Below are 26,322 nucleotides of genomic sequence, written 5' to 3'. Positions count from 1 at the left end.
CTACCATGGCTCCTGTGACTGGGGAAAGGGTCCCTGCCTTCACCTCAGCGGAGTTGGAGCGACTGGTGGATGGGGTCCTACCCCAGTACAGACTGCTGTATGGGCCTCCAGACCAACAGGTGAGTACACTGTGAGCATGATGCATGGGGCATGAATGCATGGAGTGTGTGAAGGCCTTGTGTAGGGAGGGTTGGTGGATGGCCCTTGGGCGGCGGGCAGCTTGTGGGCTTGGCCCTGTGTGTGCAAATGGCGATGTGAAGGGGCATGGTGGGCCATGAGTGTAACAGGCAGGACGGTCTGACTAATACCTTTCCCTGTGTGTATTTCTCTGCAGGTCAGCTCCCATCAAAAGAAAGGCATATGGCGTGCCATTGCCAAGGAGGTGCGGATCCTGGGGGTCTATTGCAGGTGGAGCACCCACTGTTGGAAACGGTGGGAGGACCTGAGATACAGGGCACAGAAGACAGCAGAGGCACAGCTGGGGATGGCCTCCCAACGAGGAAGGGGTGCCAGTCGAACCCTGACCCCCCCCTTATGGCCTACATACTGGCAGTGGCCTATCCGGAGCTGGATGGGTGATTGGGAGCATCACAGCAGCCACAAGGAGATGAGTACAGTGCCCATTATTACTACTGACGCATGGTGGGAAGGGTATCCAGGTGGGGGATGTGTGTCAGTGGGTGCCCCTAGGCGAGGCCTGACATTGCAGAGTAGGTCCCATGTTGGCCAGGGTTCTGATGTGATATTTCTCCAACCTAGCTAGTAGGCATCCACTACTGGGCAGGGCTGTGTGGGTCCTAGGTATGCTGCAGTTGGTGGTTTGTGCCCCTCTCCATGCCCTGGTGAATAGCATTGTTACTGGTAGTGCATTGCATAGTGCGTAGGCCTATTCCCTGTGTGTGAGTGTGCTGTGTACGCCAATGGTGGTGTAGGTGCAGCCATTGACAAAGTGTATCCTTTGTCTCCCCCTTTTAGTTTTGTCATCCTGTCCTTATGTGCATTAGCATCATCTGGGAGAGGAGCAGAGGCACCGGCAACGGAGGGAGCTGCATCCGACAGGACCCAGGAGGCAGAGTCCCCAGACGCCGAGGGAACCAGTGGGACAGAGGGAGAGGGGAGCACCATGGCAGAGACTGGAGGGGACAGTTCGGACACAGATACCACCCCATCTACAGGTACAGCCGCCACCCCCATACCAGCACTGCCCTCTCAGCAGCCCCTCAGCGAGTTGCCCATGCCCGCTCACCCAGGAGGGTGGGCATCTCCTTCGCCCCAGGCCCCTCAGGCCCTGCCCCAGTTAGCCCTGCTGCCCCGAGTGAGGAGGCTATTGACCTCCTGTGATCCATCTCTGTAAGGCAGTCAACCATTGTGAATGCCATCCAGGGGCTGGCAGCCCAAATGCAACAGACCAATGCATTCCTGGAGGGCATTCACACTGGCTTGGCGGTCCAACAGAGATCAATCCAGGCTCTGGCCTCCTCTCTGATGGCAGCCATTGTCCCTGTTTCCATCCTCCCCCCCAACTTCCTCTTCCCAATCCCATTCCTCTCAACCCCAACCTATCCCAAGCACACAGGCAGACGAGCATGCACACAGGACAATACACAAGAGTGGCACAGGCAAACACAAGCACCACACATCATCCCACAGGCAATCACACAAACACCATCCAGATGCAGACATACCAACTTCCACTGCCTCCACTGTGTCCCCATCCTCCACCACCTCCCTCCCAGTTGTGTCTACACTCACACCTGATAGCACTACACCATCATCCACTGCCAGCATCACCAGCACACCTAGCAGAACACTCACCTCACTGGCATACACCACCACAACAGCCATGCACACGTCCCCTGTGTACTCTCCCACTGTGTCTGCCCCCCCTCCTAAGGTACAGAAACGCAATCACTCAGACACCCAATAGCCATCCACCTCACAACAGCATCCAGCCCATGCACCTGTACCCAAACACAGCAGCCGACACCTCCCACAACCACCCCCTCTTCCTCCACTCCCAAACCTTCTCCCTCTCCCCATACCAACATCCCGAAGCAGCTTTTCATCCCCACCATTGACCTCTTCTCTACCCCCCCATCCTTCACATCTGGCCAGGGTGGCAAAAACCCAGGCAAGCACCTCACCCACACAGTCCACAGGCCCAGTAGTCTCCAAATCCACTCGTGGTGGGAAAGGATCCAGGGCACCAGGCAGCCTAAGGGAAAGAGTGCCTGCCCAAAGTGCTGCCCGGAAGGGCAAGGACCTATCCCCAGCTGCTTCAAAAAAAGTGCAAGGTGCCATCCCCAGCTGCTGCCAAGAAGAGCAAGGAGCCATCCCCAGTTGCTGCCAAGAAGAGCAAGGAGCCATTCCCAGCTGGGTGCCTGCACCAGCAGGCAGGAAGGACAAGGGGCCTGGAGCATGGACTCAGTCAGAGCCCCCACCACCAACCATGGTTGTGCAGCCATCTTAGGCTGCAGGGGATGGGCTGGAGCCTCCCCCACCACCACCATCACCAGCAGCAGCAGAAGCACCATCACCAGCAGTGGGCAGCCGTCCGAGGCTGAAGGGGATGGGTTGGATCCTCCCCCCACCACTACCAGCAGCAGCACCACCACCAGCAATGGGCTGCTTTTCAAGGCTGCAGGGGATGTGCTGGAGCCTCCCCCCACCACCAGCAGCAGCATCAGCAGCACCACAACTGAGCAGCCATCACTGCCGGCGGACGGTGTGTAGTCCTGCCTCCAGGGGCTGTTATGCGGCCTGCCGGCCCCTGCAAATCCTGTGGGAATGAAACCCAGCTAAGAGACTGTGACCTTGCTCTCCCCAGGAACAAGAGCACAGGGCACGATGTCCCTTCCAGAACCAGTGGGTACGGCACCCACTCACCCCATCCTCCCCAGGAACAAGAGCACAGGCCACGATGCCCTGTCCAGAACAAGTGGGTATGGCACCCACTCACCCCATCCTCCCCAAGAACAGAAGCACAGGGCACAATGTCCCTTCCAGAACCAGTGGGTATGGCACCCACTCACCCCATCCTCCCCAGGATCAGGAGCACAGAGTATGATGCCCCCTCCAAAACCAGTGGGCAAGTCACCCACTTGAGAGACTGTGGCCTTGCACTCCCCAGGACCAAGCACAGGGCATGTTGCCCCTCCAGAGCCAGTGGGCGAGTCACCCACTTGAGAGACTGTGGCCTTGCACTCCCCAGGACCAAGCACAGGGCATGTTGCCCCCTCCAGAGGCAGTGGGCAAGTCACCCACTTGAGAGACTATGGCCTTTCACTCCCCAGGACCAAGCACAGGGCATGTTGGCCCCTCCAGGATCAGTTGTGTTGTACCATCTGCTGGCTGAGGTGCCCCCCGTTCCCTGTCTCCCTGAGTTGCCTGCCTATTTTCCAACTGATGCAGTGTTCTCTCCGTGTTGCTGCAGGAGACAAGTGGAGCCTTGGAGTTTGTCATGTGGCTCTGTGGCCCACGCACATTGAGGACTTGGCAGTGTCCCTTGAACTGTACATATGTATATACCATTAGATTGAATTTTCATATTTCTACTGTATGTATAATATTACACTCACTTTAATCAATTCCTGAAGTCCTTGCATTATTCCTGAGGGGTACGGGGTAAATATGTTTTTTTACTGCATCTGATTGTGTGTATGGTGTTGGGAGTTGGGGTGGGGTGGAGTTGGGGTGGGGTGGGGTTGGGGTGGGGGTGTTGCATGTGTGTGTCACTTTCTTTTTCACCCCCTCCCCTGTGTGCTAGGTGGCTGTAATCACCGTGTTTGTCTTTGCCAACATTGGTGTTCGTGGTGGAGCAGGACGTAGAAAATCATTGGGAAGATCTGAAGTTCAGGCACCATGGCGGCATGGTTCTTCCCTGTGTCTCCAAAGGTAATTCCTTTCCCTTCTGAGGTCTGTTTCCGCCAGACTTTTGATGTTATTGGTACCGCCCCGGAAAAGGTGGCGGATTGGGCTGTCTTAATACGGTGGGCAGAACACTGACTTCTGCCTGGCTGTAGGCAGCTCCCATCGTGGTGGCTGTTGTTTCCGCCCTGGCAGTCGGTGTGGTAAAGTGGCTGAATATGGGAGTTTTCACTGCCATGGTCAGAATTTGGCAGTAATTACTGCTAGCCTGTTGGCGGTATTACTGCCACTTTATCAACAACCGCCAGGGTTGTAATGAGGGCCAAAGTCAGGATGACACTGACAAGAGCACCTACAAATCTTCCCTCAAATCTGCTACCATTAGCAAATCAGAGTCAACAAACACTCTGTGCTCACAAATCGAATCGAAAACAGCACCAACTGTGCCATGGAAATATTACCCATAATGAAAGACTCAACTCTTCGGCAGCAAGATTCACCAGCACATAACCCCCTTTCAGGACTTCTGAAAACAGCTGTCCTATCCTTCAGCAACAAGACTACCAACATCTATGAAAACTTCCAACCCCAACCAGACTCCTTGACACTCCCTGCCATCCTACCCATTATTACCAAAACCCAGAGGACCACCCGGACGACCTGGCCCACCACTACCACTCACAAAACAGCAACAACTATGCAGTCCATATACTCTGAAGTACCATCAAACCTCTGCCCTCACAATATCTTCTTCAAAGGACTTGACCCCATCTGCTATCCTGATATTGACCAACTCAGTCATCACAGCCACCTACCCAGAGGCCTGGAAAAACTCCACAGTACTCCTCCTCCTCAAGAAACCCTCTGCAAACTCAAAGATCCAGCAAACTACAGGCCTATGTCCCTGCTACCACTATCCAGGAAAAGTCATAGAAAAGATGATAAACAAATGCCTAGCCACAAACCAAACTGACAATCACCTCCTCAACACCAGTCAATCCGTATTCAGGCCCAACCCCAGTACAGAGACTGCCCTCATCGCTGCCACAAATAACAAACAGATGATCATGGACACTGTGGCCCTCACCCTACTGGATCTTTCAACAGCATTAGACACAGTCTCCCTCCACATCCTAATCCAACAAATTAAAGCTGGCTTTCAAGGCCTGCACATCACTGCATTTGTACCTTCCTGACAAGCCATACTCAGGAGTAAATCCTGGCCCCCTTCACCTCAGACACCTTCAAACTCACACAAAGGTCCTGAGTCAGTCCCACTCTGTTCATCACCTCGAAGACCCCTCTTGCCAGAATCATCCTTGCCCACAGAACCAGCACCATATCCTATGCTGATGACAACCACCGCATACCCTTGCTTTCCAACAAGAAGCCAAACACCCGGAATAGTTTCTTCAAATGGCCAAAGTCACCAGAATTGATGGAAACCAGCTGCCTGAAGCTCAACACAGACAAGAAGGAAGTAGTAATCTTTGGCAAAGGCACCTCACTCTGAGACTCCACCTGGTGGCTAACCGAACTCGGACTCAGACTCCTCCCAGCAACCCGTCATAGAAACTCAGAATAGTAATTGGCAGCCAAATACCCATGGCCAGCCAAGTAAAAGCAGTCTCCATTCCCTGCTTCCACATACTCACAATGCTTAAAAAGGTCTTCAAATGGCTCCCCACTCGCAGAACCGTGACCCAAGCCCTCATCAGAAGCAAACTGGACTATGGCAACACTCTCTATGCTGGAAACAACTCTCATCTGACTAGAAGACGCCGGACCATACAAAACTCATCAGTCAGACTACCCTCACCCTCCCACCACACATTCATATCACTCCACAGCTCAAACAGCTCCACTGTCTCTCAAGCCACAAAAAAGCACTTTTCAGTCTCCCCACTTACACAACATTGGCAACAAGTACCTCAATAACATCATAAACTTCAACAAACCTACCAGACAGCTTCACTCAGCCGGACTCCACACACACCTGTCATACGTAAAACCAAAACCAGCAGTCATGCCTTCTCCTAACTCACACCCAACGCCTGGAACAGCCAGCTCATGCACCTCAATGTGTCCTTGTCAGTTCTTGAACTCCACAAGAAGCTGAGGACCTGGCTCATCAGCTAGCCCTAACCCTGGCTTAGCCCATATTGCTCCTGCTTCTGTACCAAGATACCCTCCTAAGTGAGTAGTGCGCTATACAAGTACAAATAACATGACATGACATGGTACAACTTCACATAATGTAACATTACATAATGTAAAATAACGTATCATTGTTCTTTGACATGTTACATTTGCATTGTATGGATCATATGGACTTTATTGAAATACAATTTTGGGAACAATAATCATTGAATGCTGAGTGAAATTTGAGAAATGAAGATTTGAAAAGATTAAAAAGAAAATGGAATAGAGGACATTTTTCTGTTACAATATGATTGATAATTAAGATTGCCCAATTCTATTGATTTATTTACTAAATGACTAGCATTTAGGGTAATGATGCTATTTTGGGCATTGGCACTGGGCATTGTAAAAAAAAAAAAACACTGCATTTAAATAACGGATACTTACGTATATGCAGGGTCAACCTTCTCCATCCATTGTAGAATACAGCATGATGTCAATGGGTAAGAGCACATCAGACCTTTGACCCTTTTGACTGACTTCATTTTTTCTTGATCATGTGCAGATCTTCCTCCAAATAAATACATTTCTTTGCCAAGATTAGTGGTCCAGTATTTTACATTGTCAATATTTATTATCATCTTTTAACCTTAGTCAGAAACTTCATCCTTAATACTTTTTATTTAAAGAAATCTTTAAAAATACATGCATATGCATACATACAAGGGTTTTCAGACACCACTTTCTATCCATTATTCTGTTTTACTGTCATTCACATTTTGTTTCCACCCACCACAGTACACAATGTGGATCAACGGGTGAGCCCATTACATCAATTGGCTCCCATTATGCGTGATGGCATTTTGTCTGTCTGTGTACACCATTTTAAATATTGGCCCCTTCAATGCCAGTGAGTAGTGTGCCAATGTGTAATTTTTTTAAATTACGTTTATATTTTTACTGTTTTGGCAAGGATTTGGCAGCTTCAAGGATACTGCACTAGGTCATCGCGTCAAAGGAACTGCATCCTGCACAGGCACTGAAAGCATCAGATGTATTGAAAATGGCCTTTAAAAAAACTTTGCACGTTGGTATCCCGTGAGCATGCTTTTGTAAACAGAGGCAGCCTTCTTGGAATCCGTTTTGTAATAGTTTTACAACATACATTCCCAAATAGTCATCCTTGCATTCACTCACATAGGTGGCCATTGTGGCACTGTACATTATGCCAATAGAAGCAAACCTTGGGAAGGCCAATAGGTCTGCATTCAACACCAGACCCACTGTCTTTGCCGACGCTTATGGAAGAGTGGCATGGTTACTCTTAGGAATTATACTGAAGACTTTACGTAGAAGAATGCACAGCTTTATTTACGTACCTGTACCACAGTTTTTTGAAAAGCCTCTGAAGGCATTAACTGCATTTGTGGTTGCGAACTAAAAACTTCACAACTCGCTTTGCAAGCTTTTATTTTTGACTCCAACAGAGGTGGTTTCCATTTTATGTATAGGTTAGTGCTATAGCTTCAAGCAGTGCTCTATTCTTTGAAACATTAGTTATTTTTTTTTAAATCCTTTAAATCCATTATCGTTTATGTTGCTACGTGCCTGGTATAATACATTGACTTTACAAAGGATTAAAATTAAAAGTGCAGCATCATTAAACACAAACCAACATCCCTCAAGGTAAAATTTCTATTTGCTAGACTTAGGTGCATATATTGCACATTCCAGGAGCAGAATTCAAAGGCATATGTTTAAGGCAGATTAAGATGAAATAGAAACATTTCTGTCAATTTGTTAAATTACTTTCTTACTCTCTATGCCATTTTACAGGAGGTTTTAAAATTGGCTATTCACCCTCATTTCCCTCTCTCAATGAAGGCATGACACCGCTTAATCACAAATTCTAATGCCCTTTCAATGAAGAAGGAGTATGACCAGATTTCCCATTTCTTCAATTTAATCTCCTGTGCTGAAGCAATGTTTCAGTGCTATCTCTCACATTTACAATACCTGACTAAAATAAAATCTTATTTTTTCAACTCCCAACTTTGTCCTGTCGTGACTGAAACACATACGGTTAGGAACAACCGTTTTCTTCTTCTTCTTTCGACTTTTAATGGAGCAATAACTCTCTTTTTGAAAAAAAAGCAAACAGCTAATTTTAACAGATAATATAGGAGAAAATTATACCTGAACATTAAAACAGTTAAGTGTATTTTAATATTTTAATAATGTGTCAGAGATTTTATCTTCTTTAATAATTGAAACCTTAATTACAAGTTCGTCTAATTTTGGATGTGCGCACATGGGGGAAGCGATCCCTCTTTCCAGCTCCACAGCACTAAAATCCAGCAAATATTTGTTTTGGCTTTAGAGCAGGAATATCAAGCCCGACTCAGGATTACCAACCAGGTTCTTGCAGTTTTTTCCCTGATTTAGATGGTACACCTGATGACATATTCTACCTCCTGCTAGCAGGGGGAAGATGTAAGTGGAGTGCCACTGGAGTTTAGGATGAAGGATGGCTTTAGGACAAGCCTTCTGTAATACTGATGTGTCCCAGGGGTGCACAAAGCCCTGGGACACCTTTACTATACAGTTTAGGTGGGATACCACAACTCATAATCATAGCATAAGAGGATCTCTGCATTAAAAAATGTGCGGCAAACCCAGCTAAGGCATTTAGAAAATTATTATAATGTTGTAAAGTTGGTGACAGTGTATTGACAGGTGTTACGTTTTAGCAATTTAAGTTCCATACTGCCGTCTTCTGTATGTGGAAAAAGCGTTGTAAATGAACTGGGCTTTGTGCCCTCCGGAAGGGGGATGTGGAATCTGACAAAAGCCCATCATGTATCTCCGTGGCTACCCGCGCAAATGGAAGATGGGCTCCTTTGCATCTTCACTATCTTTTGAAGTTATGAAAGAATAGTAGAGAGCACTTTCACCTAAGGATCTCTTGGTGCTAACAAAACCAATTGAAAAATAGAGAGAAGACATTCAAATTAGCTGAGGATTTGACTAAAATTAAATTTTGCATAGTCTCAAAAGCATATGCAATGTATTAGGTGTGAAATGTGAAGGGAGAGTGCCTTGCAAATTTGTGTATAAAATGGAGAAAACTCCGATCCCTTAATGAGCTTTTCTATGGGAATGTTTAGTAATTTGTGCATTGAGTAGCAAAGATTTCCTTAAGGAATATAAGATCTAGGGCATTGGTGAATAATATTACATGCAGTGCCAAATCGTGCTCGATAAACAATGCAAGCTTGGTTGGAAAGGCAATAAAGAGATCCCAGAAAAGGTGAGCCCTGGCAGGAATAAGGTGCCAGAGAGCAGGCAACTCACTTGATGTTCAATAGTTTAGAGTCTTTGAATTACTGCAATGTTAATTCCTAGGTAAGCAGCAGTGCAATATTCTAATCTGGCTTCCATCAGTGCTACTATAGCTCAACGGCTGCAATTTTCAGGCAGAAAGTGATGGATGGATAGGGGTTTTCTAAAAGGAAGAAATGGAGACTAGTGTAGCTAGCTGGGTATCAGTCTGTAAGAAGCATCGATGTAGACTCCCAGACTTTAAACAACACTCATTGATTTAGGGCATGGGCCAATCGTAGAAAGCCATAGTAATGAAGGCAAAGTGAAGGACCGTTAGGAGTTACAAGAAAGTTTGTATTTTCATAGTTAAACTTAAACCAATGGTGGCCCATCCATTTGCTGACGTCCAGTAGAAAGAACAAAAATGATTATTCACTCTCACTCACACCTTTAAGTCTAAATAATATTTTTATGTCATCAGCATAAGAATGAGCTTTAAAATAAAATAGAGGAGGCCAATATTCTGACGTATTTACGTTCAATAGTTTATTAGGTAGTGCAGAGCCCTGTGGGGCTCCACAGTCTTATTGTTTAGACACTGGCTGAAAAGGATCAAGGGCCCTCTTTTGGGTTATATCCAAAAAATGAAGAAACCATTTAGCTACTGTTACACCAATTCTGCTTTGTGAAATTCACGAATAAATAGATAATGAGCTACAATGTCTAATGCCACAAAAAAAAACTAATAATGAAAGAATGCCATTTTTGAGCTTCAATTTGCGCAAAAAACAATGTGTGCATTATCTAGAATGTGATTTGTTTCCAGGAAGGGGCAAAGTTGCTTTGCCACATGAAAGTCAGTGACCTTAGTAGCTGCAGGCAAAAGAGTAATGAGATGAAAAATGAAGGTTATAGAGAAATCAAGTCCTGATTTTTTTCAAAAGTGGAAGTATGGTTCATGTTTCAAAGGCTGATGGGAGTGCACCTTGAGTTAGTGACATATTCAGGATATTGAGTAATGCCGGGCGGTAAAATTTGTGCCACTCTTGGAGTTTGCGGAATTCCAAAAATCCATCATCTGGAACATGGCAGAATTGGTTTTAGCATTAGAGCACATGAACATTGTTTTTAGTTCTCCCTCAGGAGCACCACGATATTCTCAGGCCGTTAGTGAGAGTGAACATGATTTTGTATTCACTCACCCGGCTTCCGGCCCTGACGGCACATTTACAGCGCTGCTCGCGAGCGACTGTGGGTGCACCTCGAGCAGATTCTCCACTCCAGAAGCAGCTAAACCTACTTAAAAAAAAAAAAAAAAAAGAGTTGCTTTTACACTCCAACGAACCCTATAAGCTGTTTTTAGTGTGAGAAGCCTTTTTCAAAACTTTTTTTCCAACGGGAAGGAAGTACCCCAGAGCTTCCAACTTTCTGTTCCTATCGAGCAGGCTCCTCCCTGTGCTTTGTCTATTTTTTGCTCACTTTTCATTTGGATTTCAAGGTGGAAGGATCACTCTTTTTGTCTCCTGGATATATACTTTTGGATTTAATGACTTTGTTTTTGTTATATCACACAAGTACGTTAAAAAACTATTGTATAAGGGTGTTGTTTGTTTGCTTGGGAATGCACCGGTATTTCTTTGTACTTTGATTTGAGTTTTAAATTTCTTTGTAGCAGGTGGCCTGGAATTTCAGTAGGGGGATATTTTTTAGTTATTTTTTGCATTTCATTTTTCACCTTTTGTAAAGGAAATATTTTGCACGGTTCAGTACCTTGTCTCCATGTTTATCAAATTTGCAATATTCATTTATTTTAGTATGTGGCCTAGTCGTCCAATGAGCCATCCAGCCAGTTTCCCCAGTACTAGTCATCACTGCATTAAAGAAATGTTTCTGCGGTATATGTTTTTTTAAAATATCATTTAGGGCAGGGGTGGCATTGGATTAAATTAATAATGTTGGCTATTGCCTGTATTTCATGTGTTTTTCTGCAAAAAGTGTATCTGTGTGGTAATATTTGATTCCATAGGAGGAAGTGTGTTTTTGTAAACATTTGTATAGCTCAGTCCATTTTCTTGTTTGGCACTGCTGAATTATTGGTAGTGTTTTCTTCTGTTTACCATGCTTCTTTTGTCTGGGCAGTGTGTGAGTGTGTATTCCATAGGCCACCATGGAACTTTGTTATCCATGCCATTTTTTGTAGACTGTGGCCATAGGTTCTAAGTGTCTGTTTAGCAGTAATAGGTGCCCCCAGTGTATGCTCCCAAAATGATATGTGGCGGGGAGAGGAGGTGCGTGTTGTGGACATCAGGAGTGAATAAAGAAAGGAGATGCACCCCCGGGTTGTCCCTGCCCATCTCACAAATTGCTCTATAAAGAGCTGATCTCTGGAGGCAGCTAGTCATATGGCTGGTTGTAATGCTTCAGTTTGGTGTAGTGATAAATCTCAGAAGAAGGTAAGTTAAAGTCACGGAAGCAGTTCTTAAATGTCAATATGCCGTCCACAAAATAGATCAGAAACAGTAAGGTATATGCCTTCCTGCCATAAATCAAAAGGGCCAAGCAGCAGTGCTGACTGGAAGGCCACATTATAGTGGATAGTTGTGTAGGGAGAGGGAAGAATCACTAAGCCATTTAATCTAGTTACTCAATCCCAAACTTTCAGCATAGTAGCAGTCAGTATGCTTAGATAGACATTTTGCTAGCGATCAGGTTTAGGTTTCTACAGGACATCCCAGATTGTCCTGCCCACCACTGCTCTATCCATATGGAGCCAATATTTGTCATGTGCCTTAAGGGACCACTTAGATATGACTCGCAATTGAGTCACTTTATAGTAGAATGATAAGCCTGGCAAAGCTAAACCACTGGCACATCCAGGGAGCGTCACCAATTCATGTGATATATGGGCCCTGCGATTTATCCAAATAAACTTTCTTATCATTGAGCGGGTAATAGAGAAGAAATCTCTATCCAACTCAATAGGGAGCCCCTGGAAGAGGTATAGGATGCATGGTAGCACAGTCATGTTTATTGCATTAATTCATCCAAGCCAAGTCAAATATAATGGGGCCCAACACTTGGAATCTGCTTTTAATTGCCACAGTAGGGCAGAGTAGTTTGCTCTGTATAAATCAAACACTCTGGGTGTATTCTTTATTCCTAGATAAGTAAGTTTTTTTCACCCATTAGAAGGAGGAGGCAGCTGCTATCTCCTCCATTTACACCAGTGGAATGGTCAACCTGACCAAAAAGGATTTCTGGAGATTAACACAAAATCCAGCTACAGATTTGAAGAGCCGGAGTTCAGTCTGTAGGGCTGAGAGTGATGCCTGGGTAGAGGTAAAAGACAACAGGATGTCATCTGCAACCAAAGAAAGTTTGTGTTCAACTGAGTGAAAGGAGAGCCATGAATAGACTGCATAGTCTGTATCTTGGTAGCTAGTGGTTTGATACTAAGAGCGAATAGCAAAGGGGAAAGAGGGCACCCCTGTCTCATTCCTCGAGTTAGCTTGAAGTAGTCAGAGGCCGTCCCATTCACTATTACCCTAGAGCAGGAGCATGTATAATTGGCCTGTATCATACCAAAAAAAGGTCTCCAAATACAAAAAGACCTGGTGTGTGAGAAAAAAGGGTCCAGTCAACTCAATCGAAAGACTTTTCGCAATGTAAGGCCAGGAGAATTATAGGGATGTTCTTTTTAGTGGATTTCTCAACCAAGTGGACCCCCCATCGTAAGTTGTTGTGGGTCGGTTTCCCTTTAATGAAACCAGATTGATCTAGGTGTATCAATTCAAGCATGATGTCCTCTAGTCTATTGGCCAGGATTTTAGAGTACAGTTTAGCATTAAGGTTAAGTGGGGCAATTGGCCAATAGCATATGCAGAATTGAGGGTTTTTCTGTGGTATTGGGACAACAGAAATCAGGGCCTCTCCCATTAAGGGACTTAGGGCCAGATGTAGGAAGCCTTTTGCACGTCGCAAATTGCAAAAAACTCAGTTTGCGACATGCAAAAGGCCTAACGCGATGCACAACCTCAAATTGTCGGTACCGACTCGCAATTTGAGGATGCGACTCGCAAATAGGAAGGGGTGTTCCCTTCCTATTTGCGACCGCATCGCCATCCACTTGAAGTGGGTGGTAACGCATTCGCAAACGGGAAGGGGTCCCCTTTGTGAATGTCGCTGAAGATATTTTTTCAGACCAAATGGTTTCATTGTTTTTTTGAATTGCAACTCGTTTTCCTTTAAGGAAAACAGGCTGCAATAAAAAATAAAAAAACTGCTTTATTAAAAAAGCAGTCACAGACATGGAGGTCTGCTGTCTCCAGCAGGCCACCATCCCTGTGAGTGCAGGGAATCGCTATGGGGTCGCAATTTGTGACCCACCTCACAAATATTCATGAGGTGGGTCTTTGCGACCCCATAGCGAGTCGCAGAAGGTGTCTGAGACACCTTTCTGCATGCACTTTTGCAAGTTGCAATTTGCGAGTCGGTATCTCCTACATCTGGCCCTTACTGTGTGAAAGTCTGTGATATAGTTAAATAGCTCCATCAAGTTAGGGACTAAGGGCCAGATGCAGCAAAGTTTTGCGAGTCACAAATGGCCCGAATCGCTATTTGCGACTCTGCAAAATCGGAAATGGGATGCAAAAATCCCATTTCCGACTCGCAAAAAGCGATGCGAGCCGTTAACGACTCACAAAGATTGCAACCCCATTTTGCGACCCGCAAATAGGAAGTCGCAATTTGCGAGTCGCAAACCATATGCAATTGCAACTCGCAAATTGCGACTAGTCGCAAAAAGCCCAGTTTGCATGTCCCATTTACCACCAACTCAGAGCAGGTGGTAACCATTACCAAAGTATAAAAGGAGACCCAGAAGGCATCTGGGTTACTCAAGATGGCGGAGATATACCTGATAGCAGTGAGGAGGAGAGTCCACGCAGCCCAGAAGAGGAGGAGGAGGAGCCAGAGACAGGAGAAGATTTACAGAACAAGGCAGACACTCTTCCAGCAAACTGAGGAAGAGATATACGACAAATACCGCCTAGCAGCGCAGCCATACTAGAATTAATTGAATTACTAAAACCACAGCTGCGCGGCTGTGCCATCCCTACGCATGTGCAAGTGCTATGCTCACTGCACCTCTTGGCCTCAGGGAGCTATCAGGGGGTCATTGCTGTGGCAGGTGGGTTATCTCAAAGTGCACTGTCAAGGTTCCTCAGGGCATTCCTAGATGCCATACTCACACACATGTCTCACTTCATATACCTACCCAGGAATGAGGCAGAAATTAACAGCACCAAGCTGCAATTTTAAAGGATTGCCAACTTTCCCCATGTCATAGGGTGTGTAGATGGGACACATATTCAAATATGCCCCCCTGCAAACCTGGAACATCTGTTCTGCAACAGAAAGTGTACCCACTCACTCAATATTCAGGTTGTTTGTGATGCCCACTATGTCATCACCGACATTGTAGCGAAATTTCCAGGCAGTACCCATGACTCCTACATTTTTAGGCACAGTGGGATACACCAACACCTGGAACGTGGGGAGTTTGGAGACCGATACCTCCTAGGTAGAGCTGCATACACCTCGTAGACATACACACAGGTCACTGTGCTCACCAACCAGGACTTTCTAACAGTGTAATGTTTGTGCCCAACAGGTGACAGTGCATATGCTCTACGGCCATGGATTATGACTCGGTACTTAACACCCAGCAATGATTCCGAGAGGCGATACAACAGTGCACATAAGAGGACCAGGAACATAATAGAACGCACCTTTGGATTGCTGAAAGCAAGGTTCAGATGCCTCCACCGCAGTGGAGGTGCCCTCCAGTATACCCCCATTACAGCATTCAAAATTGTTGTCGCATGCGCCATCCTGCACAATATTGCCACCCGACGTGGGCTACCTCTCACCCCTGCAGACTCTGATTCAGAGGATGATGAGCAGGAGCAACCACATCGCCATCATGGGGATCGGAGTATAGCAAATCAAGGCAGACTGAGACGGGAACACATCACAACCCAATACTTTGGAAGGTACGTGTCAACTTCAACCATACTCACCTATTGACCAAAAACTCCATTTGTTAAGTGGAACAAAAAAACTATTTAATATGTGCAGAAATTCAACTATTTACAATTACTAACTGTTCATGAACATCCAAAAGCAAACCATGCATGGGGCACATTTGCCTCCATTAAATCGATCACATGTGTGATCCGGCCCAGGCCTCTAGCCACATCCCCTGCAAAGTGGCCCATTTCTACTTGGAGGCCAACTGTCCTTCTCGACAGGCCAGTGGTGTTAACTGCCAGTCTGCCAATTGATGTGGCCATCCTGTCAAGCCTCTGTAGCAGCTGACGGTCCCTGCGCCGCCCACCCTCGCCCTGTGACAGTAGTCCTGCCACCAGTTCCCTCATGGACAGGGCTAGGTCCCCAGTGTTTGTGCCAATCACGTCCAATTGGGAATGGAGCTGCTGCATGCTGGCCTCATTGCTCCTCACAAAGCAGTGCAGCACCCCACTAATACGCCCTAACATATTGTTCTGCAGGCGCTGACCACGGAGCAGCTGTGCCTCGGTGTTGGTGGTAGATGGATGGCCGGACTCAGCCTGCAGCCCTGCTCTCCTGAACCTGAGTCACCTGCGCAGCGGTGGATGCCCTGTGTGCTCTACTGTGGCACTCCTGGCTGTTGCTGGCGCAGCCTCCTGAACCACTGTTGCAGCATGTGTTGACATCACAGGGTTGGTCGTGCAGGTGGGAGTGGTGGCAGCTCCTGTGCTGTCCTCATGGGGCTGGCTGCTGTGGCTTGTGGTGGTGTCTTGTGGGAGACCTGTGGGACATGGGGAACAGACTGTCAGTGTCTACTATCTGTTGCACACTTCCTAATAAACATTTGCCTATGAACTGCCTACTTGACTACATTTCCCATAATGCATCATTCTGGTGTTTGCTACCCTGTAATGGAGCTATCTTGGTTGTGCATGCCCCTGTGTACATGGTGGGTGGGGGTATGGCATTGATGGGGGTACAGGCATATCACATGGTACTCACTGGTTGATGTAGTGGGCTCAGAGGTGTCCAGATCTCCTATTCCTGTCACTGCCTCCTGCTCCAGGGTCTCCTCCACCCTTTCTTCCAGGGGTGTGGGTGGTGGTACAGATGATGGTCCCCCTCCTGTGCCTCTCATCTCCCGGAGCCTTTCTGCCACCCTCTCCTTGGTCCGGGAGCGGAGGTCATACCACCGTTTTTTGATCTCTTCCACACTCCTGTGGCTCACCCCCAGGGAGTTCACTTTTTCTTGGATCTCCAGCCGGGGTTGTTTTTTGGTTGCTTCTGGCACATTGAGGGCTACCTTTCCAAAGAGATCATCATAGTGCTGACAGCATTCTTCTGTCAGCACCTCCAGCTCCTTCTCAGAAAATTTGAGTTTTCTTTTTCTTGGTGTTTCAGCCATTGTAGCTGCTGTTCCTCCTGTTGGCTGTGCAGCAGTTTAAAATGGGTGTGGTCCTCCCTCCTCCCAGGTGTATTAGTAAACTTCCTGGCTGTGATGTCATCATCATGTGCCAGGAAGTGTTTCCAGAGTGTTCTGTAGTGGTTTCTGGAGTGTTCTGCAGCACCTGCAATCAATTTACATGGTACTCGCAATTTGCGACACCCTCTCGCAAATTGTGAGTTCGTTTTTTGCGCGGTCGCAAACAGCGACCTCGCAGACAGCGGACTCGCTATCTGCGTTGAGACTCAGGGTGCGAGTCGCAAATTGTACACGGACATTGTACCTGCATTCCTATTAGCGAACTAAATTTGCGAGCCGCACATACTCGCAAATTGCGAGTCGCAAATTTTTTTGTACCTACATCTGGCCCTAGGTCTGAACTGAAGGTCTTATAAAATTGGGAATTTAATCCGTTTAGGCCGGGTGCTTTATGTAGTTTAAGGGCGTCTAAAGCAGTTTGTACCTCTTCTCTAGTTGTGGGGCAGCTTAAGGTGTCATTAAGGGCTGGGGAAACTTGAGGTGGGATTACTTCATCTAGGTAGGCTAGCTGTTCTCCAGTATGCATAGGATCTGAGGTATAAAGTTATTTGTAAAAGTTCAGAAAAACCCCCATCTGCTCTACCTCTGTATGCTGAACAGCACTGGATTTCTCTTGTATCTGACATATGTGTACCTTTTCCTGCTTAATCCTAAATTGTCTCGCTAGTAGTGAACCCACCTTATTGCCCTGCTCATGTGTGGTCTTTTTGAGGTATAGGAGTGTCAGCTCTGCCCTACTGGTGTATATAGCTTTGATCTTTCCCCTTAGGGTAATATCCTTCTTCTGAAGGGTAAGACTGAGTGTGGTCTTTTGGGCTCTTTCAGCCTAGAGAAGCTTAGCTTCTAACGTTTGTCATTCCTTGTTTTTTTGTTCGATGAGGGTAGTAATCAGACACATACATTTTCCCACAGATAACTACCTGAGAAACCCAATTCAATGATGCTTTGTGTCTCGGGGTCTCTTCAGTTAGAAATATTACCTACATCGTTTTACAGAGTTCATCTTGGACGAGACAGTCATGTGTAAGAATGCTAGGAAAAAAACATCTATAGAAAGCAGGGCTCGTGGTGTGCCAATCTATTACCACTTCCACCTGGCTGATCCAAGAGAGCAATGGGGTGTAAAGTGGTGGTTAAAATAGTGCGTTGCAGAAGTTGGCTGATAAAAAGGTGGCCAAGTCTAGAATAGGTACGATGGGAATGGGAAAAGAAGGTGTAGACTCATGTGGGAAGACGAACAGTCCTTTAGACATACAGTAAGCCTAGCTGGCATAGTGCCAATTTTGTATTACTAGCCTCCGTCCTGTGGGGGAGAGTACATTCTGAGGCTGGATCCCAAACTATATATATATATATATATATATATATATATATATATGTGTATATATATATATATCTCTCTCTATATATATATATCTCTCTCTATATATATATATATACATATATATATATATATATATATATATATATATATATATACGTGTATATATATATATATATATATATATATATATATATATATATATATACGTGTATATATATATATATATATATATATATATACACACGTATATATACTAAAAAACATTTAGTAAAATGTGGCATTGTTGCAGTTTGAATTAGTGCAAACAAAGACAATATGATTTAGTGTGGTTGGTTACATAGGTAAAAATATTTAACAACAATTTATCCAAACATTTTAAAGTCAAACCACACCACCACAACATAAAATTTCATTTCCAATCTGGATAACACAACTTACAGATATAGCTCTTTGCATTATGTGAATCTATTCTAAAGAAGACACATGTGGCAGTCGGGGAAGTGCATGGGGAAATGGAATAATCCCTAAAAAATCAAAATGAAGGCTAGTGTGGACCTCTGGCAGGCAAGGTGGACCGGGGGAAATGGAATAATCATTAAAAAAATGAACGATGCTGGTGTGTGTCCAGTGCGCCTACTCTATAGCAGGCACCGGGCCTGGGGGAAATGGAATAATACCTATATATATATATATATATATATATATACGTGCCACATGTGTCTTCTTTAGAATAGATTCACATTTAAATATTCACAATTCATATATAAATATTTTTACCTATGTAACCAACCACACTAAATCATATTGTCTTTGTTTGCACTAATTCAAACTGCAACAATGCCACATTTTACTAAATGTTTTTTAGTATATATACGTGTGTATATATATAATCATTAAAAAAATGAACGATGCTGGTGTGTGTCCAGTGCGCCTACTCTATAGCAGGCACCGGGCCTGGGGGAAATGGAATAATACCTATATATATATATATATATACCTATATATATATATAGGTATTATTCCATTTCCCCCAGGCCCGGTGCCTGCTATAGCAGGCACCGGGCCTGGGGGAAATGGAATAATACCTATATATATATATATATATACCTATATATATATATAGGTATTATTCCATTTCCCCCAGGCCCGGTGCCTGCTATAGAGTAGGCGCACTGGACACACACCAGCATCGTTCATTTTTTTAATGATTATTCCATTTCCCCCGGTCCACCTTGCCTGCCAGAGGTCCACACTAGCCTTCATTTTGATTTTTTAGGGATTATTCCATTTCCCCATGCACTTCCCCGACTGCCACATGTGTCTTCTTTAGAATAGATTCACATAATGCAAAGAGCTATATCTGTAAGTTGTGTTATCCAGATTGGAAATGAAATTTTATGTTGTGGTGGTGTGGTTTGACTTTAAAATGTTTGGATACATTGTTGTTAAATATTTTTACCTATGTAACCAACCACACTAAATCATATTGTCTTTGTTTGCACTAATTCAAACTGCAACAATGCCACATTTTACTAAATGTTTTTCTTGCTTGTTTGCTTTTAGGTTCACAAGAGAAGAAGGACATCACCCACAGTACTGCCAAACAGAATGCCTGTACAAAAAAATCATGTAACGTCAGTCCTCCAATCTCTTCCACTTGTGCAGCTTAGAGCCACTGTCAACTGACAGCTTTAAGATGGCCACAAAGAAAAATGCTGCCAAGAAAGTGGTGAGTGAGAAGAAGCAGTTTTCTGCCACTGGCATGCTGCCCACAACCTTCTTCAGGAGACGTGTGCCTGCCGCGCTGGCCTCTGGGGAGGAACCTGGGAGCATCACAAGGCACTGCACAACACCGGACCAGAATACCTCAACAGATGGCTCTCCGACCACACCCCAACCTGACAGCTTCGCTCCACTGACCTTGCCCTCGCCACCGTCCCACGCATCCACAGAATGACTGCTGGTGGCAGATCATTCTCCTACCTCGCCGCCAAGACATGGAACAATCTTCCCACCCACCTACGTTAGACACAAGACCTACTTACCTTCAGGAAACAGCTCAAGACCTGGCTGTTCGATTAGTAGCAGCACACCCCACCAGCACCTTGAGACACTCACTGGTGAGTAGTGCACTTTACAAATGATTTGATTGATTGATTGATGGGAGGTGATGAAGATGATGACAACGAGCCAGTCATTGTGGAAACTGGCAAAGAGGAGCTGGACATTACTACTCCTATTGAACCTGCCTGAGGGATGTGGCACAGGTAGCACCACCAGCTCCCATATTTGTAAAGCCCCAGCTGAGACCTGCACCAACCCCTACCTCAGTAGAAATATGTATTGCAGAGAGGCAATCAACAGCACACCCATCTACCTCCAGTTCTTCCTCAGGCATTGGCACTGGCCAACTAAGAAAGTACTCCTCCCCAGTTTGGGACTTTTTTACGTTTAGCAGGAGGAGGTGATTACAAGATGCTCCATTTGCCACACAAGTGTTCACCGAGGTAGCCTGGTTCACACTATGGTACTAGAGGCCAAACAACCCATATGAAAAAACATCATGCAGCCCGATGGTAGGAGCACCACAAAAAATTGCTGAATGTGGTCATTGTGAAGGTGAAGAGAGCGGAGAATCATCAGCTACAAGTCAAATCACAGTGGAAGTTAAGGAGGAAGAGGGTGACATTTTTATGCAAAGCAGCCCTATCTCCAGTAGTACACCAGCATCACCAACCTCTGATCTCAAAATGGCACAAGACTTTGAGTTAGATGGAGACACTATGGCATACAGTGATTGCCCCAAGACGCACATTGAGTCTACCACCTCCTACTTCTCAGAAGTCACCTGTGTCAGTGGCCCCAGAAAAAAAGAAGATCGGCATGTTCAGGCAGGAGGGCCCCTACGACAGGAACTAGTCACCGGCACGATTGTACAATGGGAAGCTGGCTAAAATATTAACGCTGGATCTCCTCCCTTTTTCTCTTTTGTTGAAGGAGTGGAATTTGTAGAATTTGCTGAGGCCATCTGCCCAAAATGGAAGGTTCCAAGTCAGACTTATTTTGCCAGAGTTGCTGTTCCAGCACTCCATCATGAGATGCTGCAATCGGTTGGACTACCTTTGCGGCAAAATGTTGCCCACACTATCCACCTGATGACAGACATGTGGACCAGTTGTCACACATCTGATTACATGTGTATCATGGCACACGAGATCCCTTTTACTGGGGTTAGGCAACAACTGTCTACAGGTCTCAGCACTGAAGATACTTTTAAGGACATTCGGCGGCATGCAACAGTAGCCATGTTCACCATACAATGGAAAACATTGTTGATGAATTTAATAGGAAGGCAAATTAATCGCTGCTACTCAGAGGTCTCAGAATTGGATTTGTTGCCACAGAAAATGGCTTTAACATAATCAAGGCCATGTCAGATAGTGGTTATTTCAGGGTCCTGTGTTTGGCGCATTGCATAAATCTGGTAGTGCAGGAGTTTCTCAAAAGAGAAAACATAGTCAGCAACATCCTGACCACCTGCAGAACAATCTGCACTCTTATTAGCCATTCTTTTAAAGCCCGAAAGCAGTTGTGTTTTTTTAGATCGCTAACAGAGTAGCAGTTAAAGTCCCCATACAGGAGTTGCCAACACTTTGGAATTCAACCTAATACATGTTGCAATGTCAACGTTGAGCAATAGCAAATAGATCATGGATTGTGGGTCTGATTTAGAGTTCTGTGGATGGGTTACTCGGTCACAAATTTAACAGATATCCCATCCACTGTATTACAATTTCCATAGCATATTATGAATCGAAATACAGCAGATATGATATCTGTCACATTTGTAAAAGAGTAACACCACCCGCCACACTCTAAATCAGACCCTTTGTCATTCAAAGAGGAGGGAATGCAATTGGGAAAACTATGACCATGGATGTGGACAAATGGGGCCTAGTCAAATGCCTGACAGAAATGGTATTTCCTTTTGAGGTTTTCACATGGGGAGTTAGCAAGGAGGACAATACGATGGGCCAAGCTAACTCATTGTTGCATCTTGTATAGGATCAGCCAAAGAAGGTGATTGAAAGGTTTGCAGTCACAGGAGTGAACCAAAACACAGAAACGCATGATTTGGTTGAGAGTCTAATCCTTTGCTTAGCTTGTAATGCAAGGCTGTAAAATGATATGATATTGTCTATAGCGTGCCACATTCTTGATCCACAGTACAAAAAAATGATGGCCACTTTCATTTTTTCGTCAGAAGGGGATGTTTAAATTACAAGCAGTGGATTGTTGAGCAAATCGGCCACCTGGAAGAAAAACAGCTGGAAAGTAATAGATCACCACTCCAGAGGGCAGTTGTTCTGGATTACCACCTTAAACTTCCAGAGAGGGCAGTCTTATCTTGCAGCAGTCAAAACCAGCAACAAAAACACCAGCAAAAACCACAACTATAGGAATAGATGAACAGGCCCTAACCTCTATATTTGTCTAGTTTTAAGTGGCAGGTCCTAAGTCCAGTGCAGAGGCAAAGGCAAAAGAAATTGAGCAAGTGGCAGCACCAATGACCATTGAGAGGATGTTCCAGGAGTATCAGGATGACCGAAAAGAGGTCTCTGTGGATCATAACCCATTGGTATATTGGAATGCGAAATGTGCCAATGGCCAGTGCTCAGCAGGCTAGCAACAAATCATCTGGCTTGTCCTGTAGCCAGTGTGTCCACTGAGCATGTATTCAGTGCATCTGGTGCAGTTGTCACAGTGAGAAAGACCAGTCTCTCTCCTCAATATGTGGAGAGATTGACAATGATCAAAATTAACCAACATTTTATATCACATAATTACACCATTCCTGAAACAGCACAGGAGGAGGAAGAAGGCTGATTGGTCAGAATTGAGTGAGTTAGCTAACCAACTTCTAGGTGAACCACCTGAGTATGAAGATTAACTCTACTTCCCTGAGTATGCTACATAGCACTGTTTAATTATTTATCATCAAACTACTTTTTTTGCCCAAAACAAAGATAGAGCTAGTGGAACACTATGTTTGTATCTGATTTACACTGCCTCACCAATTTGTAGTCACACGTATGGCCAGATTGGAGTTGGAACGGTGTGCAGTGAAGAAGCCTCCACATTACCTTCACTTCATTGAAGACAATACCTGCCTTTCTCACATGCATACCCTTTTTTGTAAGACTGTCAGTGCCAATGGCAATTTCCAATGTGTTGCTTGCATTAAAGAGGAGATACAATTTTGTACCCACCACCGTGTTTGGTTTAGAAGAGGTAACTATTACCTATTGCACCAATGAGTGATGATATATATTATTGATTGTGAGCATTGATTGATAATATATATTATGGCAGACAGTGAGGGAAGGCGTTCAACTAATTTGTAAACTTGAAGTCGATGATTTGGAAAGTTTGGGGACTGATGGTTGATCATTTTTCCTCAAGGTGTTTGACGTTTAAAACTTCGTGAAATTTACCTGCAGGGTCCATTCCTTTTTTCTGGTTCTTCAGAGACCAGACCAGTCGCATTAGTTAACAAACATAAATCTACACAAAATACTCCAAATCTGTTTCTCTATTTGTTCTTCAACAGCATTTAATTACAGGTCTATCTCACTCGGGTTAGGAGTGGGACGTACTTACTTGGAGCCAGGAGAAGGAGGATGGAAGGACTCAGCGCTGGACAATCTCAAAAGCCAGAAGAAGGAAGTTATCAACTTCAAAGGGAAACCATGATGATGATGGCTCTAAGGCCTAGTACTCACTCAGCTTTGTGGACTGCAGAAAGGCGTGTTGATTTGGTGAGTGTGTATGTGCTGCATGCTGGCTTAAACGTGAAACTCCTCTTATGTTCTTGCTCTGCATCTAAGTCTGCTTGGTAAACAGCTGACTCCCCATGAGGTTTACCTTCCTTCTGACCTTCTCCTTGACTCTACAATACAATTTCTGTTTTTTTAACCACAGGCCTTCTCCTTTCCTGCACAAACAAAAGGCGAAAGCTTAACACTCCTGCTTACCTACCAAACAGGTTCAGCCAGGCACCAAAGAGTTATGGGCATTCCAAGAAGGATGTAGATGCACCACTCTCGTTAGCAATAGAGTATCATTTTTCTTTTAACAATCTTAATTTTCAGAAGTGGGTGGGTTCACCTCAATTCTCCATAATTTGTATTTTTCAAACCTTGATGAGAGAACATTTAGATATATTCTATCTTGGGTCCCTCTGGGGCTGAATGACTGTTTGCAATGCATTTAACTGAACTGTGTCATACTCATTGCTTCATTTCCTTCCACAACAGATTGATGATGGTGTGCTGCTCAGCGCCCAGATGAATATTGTTGTTGTTTTATTTAGTGTTTGTCTTTGTCACAACTTTCCCCAAATCCCCTTTCCCATTCATTCATCAAAACTGTTAACCACTTCTATAAACCTGATTTGTTGAGATGCAACTTAATTTTACATTAAAATGAATCATACACTTGGTGGGGTGTATGTTGTGAAAGTGACACCAACTCACAGCAGGATCTTCTCTTACCTGAATAATATCCCACACCTGCCCCAATTACCCTCCCATGCATCATTCATCAACATCATCATTCAGGTCTTGTATTGTGTTGCATAAATATTTAACCTTGTCTACTCCACTCCTAACTCTGGATTCCTTTGTCCTGACTTCAGGATTTTGTAAGTATAGTTTTCATTAACTGCTAGATCCCCATTGCTCAGAAGACCTTGCTATTGCTCATTTTTGTATTCATACCTGGTCTTCTTTTTTGTGTGTCATCGTGGTAGACTGGTCTCAGTCTTTCTAAAGTTATGATAGAAAAAATATAACATACTGACTCTGTGTTTTCTTTCAATGTAGTTGCCTGTGATGGATAAACCTTTGGTTAATCCTAAAAGTGGAATCACCTAGGTGGGAGTGGAGTGATAATGTCTCCCCTGTTAGCACTCCAGCTGCTACTACTACCATTATCATAAGATGGCCCCTTAGGAAACCCTGCAGTAAGAAGACTGAGAGAGGTAGCAGCCCTCGCTTCAACTGTTCAGGTAAGAGAGCTATGGAGTGGAGTGAAATAGTTTAGTTAGTAATTCACTTCTACTGAAGATGTTGTCTAGATTTTTATAGGCAATATAGGCAATGTCAATCACCCTCTAGTAGTCAATATTGTTACGGATGGTAGTAGGACAAGGGTATAACTAAATGACATATACTCCTCTAAGCAGATTTTTACAAAACAGGCTATGCTAATAGACAGCAGTGCAAAGTAAAACACTGAAATAAAGATTTGAGGCATAAATAAATTAATATAAATTATTCCACTTTTATTTCTGACAATTATAACCCCCCCTTTCAAACCACAATAGACCCACCCCTCTCCTCAGACAAATCATCCCATACCCAGCCATAGTCCAACCAAAGAAAAAAGTCCAAAGTGCCAAAAAAAACAGTCCTAACTATCATCCCCACCCTCTCCACCCACAACAAATGTCCCCCCACCAAAACAAAAATTTTAAAAAGGTTAAAAGATGGCTTTCTCCATGTGGGTCCAGAAATCGCTGGGGGTTGCCTCAATATGTGCCACCTTGCATTCCAAGCAGTCTAGCCGTTTTAGGATGCGAGGCTTGAATATGTAGTCTGAGAGTGATGGGTGGCAGCAGTGGTCTGATGTGGATGAGCTACTGCTACCTGGTGGCAGTGCTGCCAATGATGTTTTTGCTGATGGGAGGCTAGAGGGGCTGACTGGAGGAGCTGGGACCTGCAGTCAAGGCAGTTGCCTCCTCCTCCTCCTCCTCCTCCTGCAGCGCCACCAACTGCTAGTTGTCCATATGGATGGCTTCTGCCACTGCAACCAGACTGCTTTATTCTGGTGGTCTACCAGGAGTAGTTATAGCAAGAAAGAAAAAATAAAAAAAGACAAATTGTAAATAGTGCTCTGTGCAAACAATTGTGTAAAAAAGAATTAGACAGTAGCAGTACATTGCCTGTCCCCTAGGGCCATTGGAATTTGATGTGGGTCCTTACGAGTCACAGGGCTATCTTTTTTTATCCACACATGCTTCACTGTAGTTGACAAATGTTGAAAGGGTAAA

This window comes from Pleurodeles waltl, chromosome 5, assembly GCF_031143425.1.
Source record: "Pleurodeles waltl isolate 20211129_DDA chromosome 5, aPleWal1.hap1.20221129, whole genome shotgun sequence".
Lineage (NCBI taxonomy): Eukaryota > Metazoa > Chordata > Amphibia > Caudata > Salamandridae > Pleurodeles > Pleurodeles waltl.
This window is presented reverse-complemented; position numbering follows the sequence as displayed.